Here is a 3,347-nt window from a genome sequence, read left to right as displayed (position 1 = left end):
TTTTTTTTTTTGAGACAGAGTGTCAAGCTGTTGCCTTTGGTAGAATGCTGTGGTGTCACAGCTCACAATAACCTCCAATTCTTGGTCTTAAGTGATTCTCTCGCCTCAACCTCCCAAGTAGCTGGGACTACAGGCGTCCACCACAATACCCAGCTATTTTTGTTGTTGTTGTTGCAGTTGATTAGCTGGCCCAGGCCAGGTTTGAACCCACTACCCTTGGTGTATGTGGCCAGCACCATCACCACTGTGTGATGGACGCAGAGCCTTCTTTGCTGTTTTTAATTGGATTGTTTGTTGCTGCGTTTCAGAAGTTCTTCATATATTCTGGATGTTAATGTCTTATCAGATAAATGATTTGCAAATATTTCCCCTCATTCTGTGGATTGTCTTTTCACTCTCTTAAGACTGTCCTTTAACGTATGAAAATTTTAAATTTTGATAAGGTCCAAAATATCTGGGTTTTTTTTTGTTTTTCTCTTGTTGCCTATGATTTTGTTGTTGCCAAATCCAGGTCAAAGAATTTTACCAAACACCCTGAATATCTTGATCTGTATTTTAGCTCTTTGCTTCATTTTTTAAAATGACAGTTTTATTTATGTTGCTAAGATTAAGGCCTGAGTATTTTTCTTTGGAATTATGGTTCTTCTGGATTGGCAGGAATATGAAAGCTCATCTTGTCCAGCAACTCTTCTGATGTTAAATTCCCTTGAAGTTGATTAGCTTTCTTGGTTGATTTAGAGTTAGCCATAACATTTTTAATGTGTAAGGAAGGAGTGAGCATGTTTTAGTTTGAGGATTTAAACATGCTTTCTATTTATATAAGGGATTATTTAGCCTATCGTAACTTCCAGTGTTTTTCTCAAAATTTTAAAGAGTAAAGCTAATGGATTCCTGAATATAACATACTGCTTTCTTTTCTGACTTATTTCTACCTCGATTTGAAGCACTGGCTTCTAGAGTTGTTGGCATGGCACATTCGTTTTTTGTGAGGAGAAATGATATAGATTTTTTGAGCAAGAAATTTGTATACATAGGCTCGGTGCCTGTAGCACAGTGGTTATAGCGCTGGCCACATACACTGAGGCTGGTGGGTTTGAACCCGGACCGGCCCAGCTAAACAACAATGACAACTGCAACAAAAAATAACCAGGCATTGTGGTAGGCACCTGTAGTCCCAGCTACTTGGGAGCCTGAGGCAAGTAAATCGCTGAAGCCCAAGAGTTGAAGGTTGCTGTGAGCTGTGATGCCACAGCACTCTACCATGAGGGCGACATAGTGAGACTCTGTCTCAAAAAAAAAAAGAAATTCGTGGGTGGCACCTGTGGCTCAGTGAGTAGGGTGCTGGCCCTATATACTAAGAGTAGTGGGTTCAAACCCAGCCCCAGCCAAAACTGCAACAAAAAAATAGCTGGGCATTGTGGCAGGTGCCGAAAGTCCCAGCTCCTCGGGAGGCTGAGGCAAGAGAATTGCCTAATCCCAAGAGCTGGAGGTTGCTGTGAGTTGTGATGCCATGGCACTCTACTGAGGGTGACAAAGTAAGACTCTGTCTCTAAAAAGAGAAATTTGTATACGTATAGAAGATTATTGTTGGGGCAGATAAAGAAAATTTGAGTCACTTATTTAAAAAATGCTTTTTTCTCCATGACAACCAGCATTGACTATCTAAATTAATAGCTTATTCTAGAAATCAGCTTTTTTATTCTAACTCAAAAACTTGGATAGAAATGCAGTGAAAAGAACAGAGTATTTTAAATGTCAATTCCAGGAATTCAAGCTGCATTTTCCATCTGTTTTCATCAGATGGATGAAAAATCTTGGATTCCAAATCTCTTTATTCTTTCACAAATTTTCGCCCTCTTTTAGTTCCACATTGAAATGTTTGGAAACTCTTTATAAGAAAGAATTAAAAATAAAGAGATCATTTTATCAACAATGTATATGCTAGTGAACGGTGATCTTCAAAGTTAGTTCAATTTGGGAGCTGAGACAAGTATTTTGTCTTGTCATTGCTAAAAATAGCTCAAAAAATTGTCTGAGAACCAGTGTCTGAGCCAAATGTGATATTCCCCTGATCAATGGGTCTAAATTTGCTATTAACCTTATTTCACATTAGGATCACAAACCTGTGAAAATATGATGTCTAGGCCTACCCCCTAGAAATTCTGATTAATTGATATGGACTTCATTTTGAGTTAATATTTGTATGTAGTATAAGGAAAGGGATCAAGTTCATTCTTCTGCATGTGGATATACAGTTTTCCCAGTACTGTTTTTTGAAAAGATGATCCTTTTTAGCAATGAAGGTCTTGATATCCTTGTCAAAGTAATTTGACCCTATATGTATGGGCTCGTTAATGTATTCCTGTGGTCTATGTGTCTGTAAGCCAATACCATACTGTTTTGATTACTTTAGCTTTGTAGTTTTTTTTTTAAGACAGACTCTCACTTGGTCACCCTTGGTAGAGTGCTGTGTCTTAGCTCACAGCAACCTCAAATTCTTGGGTTCAAGTGATCCTCTTGCCTCAATCTCTCAAGTAGATGAGACTACAGGCACCTGCTACAATGCCTGGCTATTTTTTAGAGACAGGGTCTCACTCTGGCTCAGGCTGGTCTCGAACCTGTGAGCTCAGCAATCCATATGCCTCAGCCTCCCAAGTGCTGAGATTACAGGCATGAGCACCAGTACACCAAACCCAGCCTATAAAATGATTTTTGACAAATGTAAACACCTGAGTAAACACCACTAGGATGTTTAACCCTGGCAACTGGCAATCTACTTTGTATGACAATAGATGAAATTTCTTTCTTTTTTTTAGCCTTGTTGTTTTAGTTGGTTACAATAAAAGTACTTACTCTGTACTGTAAGGAGCAGTCTTATAGTTAATTGGTCATAATGCATACATTTTTTCACTGTTTACATAAATGGGACATAGCTCCTGAGTTCTCCATTTGAGACAAAGCTAGATTATCTGTCCTCCACAGCAACTATACATTTGTCCTGAAACCTTTGTCTTTACTTGCTCATTTGACAAATATTGAGAATACATTTCTGAGCACTGAGCTTACAAAGAAGACAGTGTCTGCCATCAAGCTCTGTCTGTCCCTCCAGACTGATATCATATTAGACCACCACATCTTGTCATCATTGAGCCTCAAATTTGGGCCTCTGAAGACCAAAGGGGATTGTTCTTTCCAAAGGAAACAATTTCAACATTCCAGAAGCATCTGAATGAAACGTACCCTTTTTACCCCTTAAAACTGTTAGTCTGGGCTCGGCGCCTGTGGCTCAATCGGCTAAGGCGCCAGCCATATACACCTAAGGTGGCGGGTTCGAATCCCCAGCCCGG

Source organism: Otolemur garnettii, unplaced genomic scaffold (assembly GCF_000181295.1).
Source record: "Otolemur garnettii isolate 467f Iridium unplaced genomic scaffold, OtoGar3 scaffold00008, whole genome shotgun sequence".
Lineage (NCBI taxonomy): Eukaryota > Metazoa > Chordata > Mammalia > Primates > Galagidae > Otolemur > Otolemur garnettii.
This window is presented reverse-complemented; position numbering follows the sequence as displayed.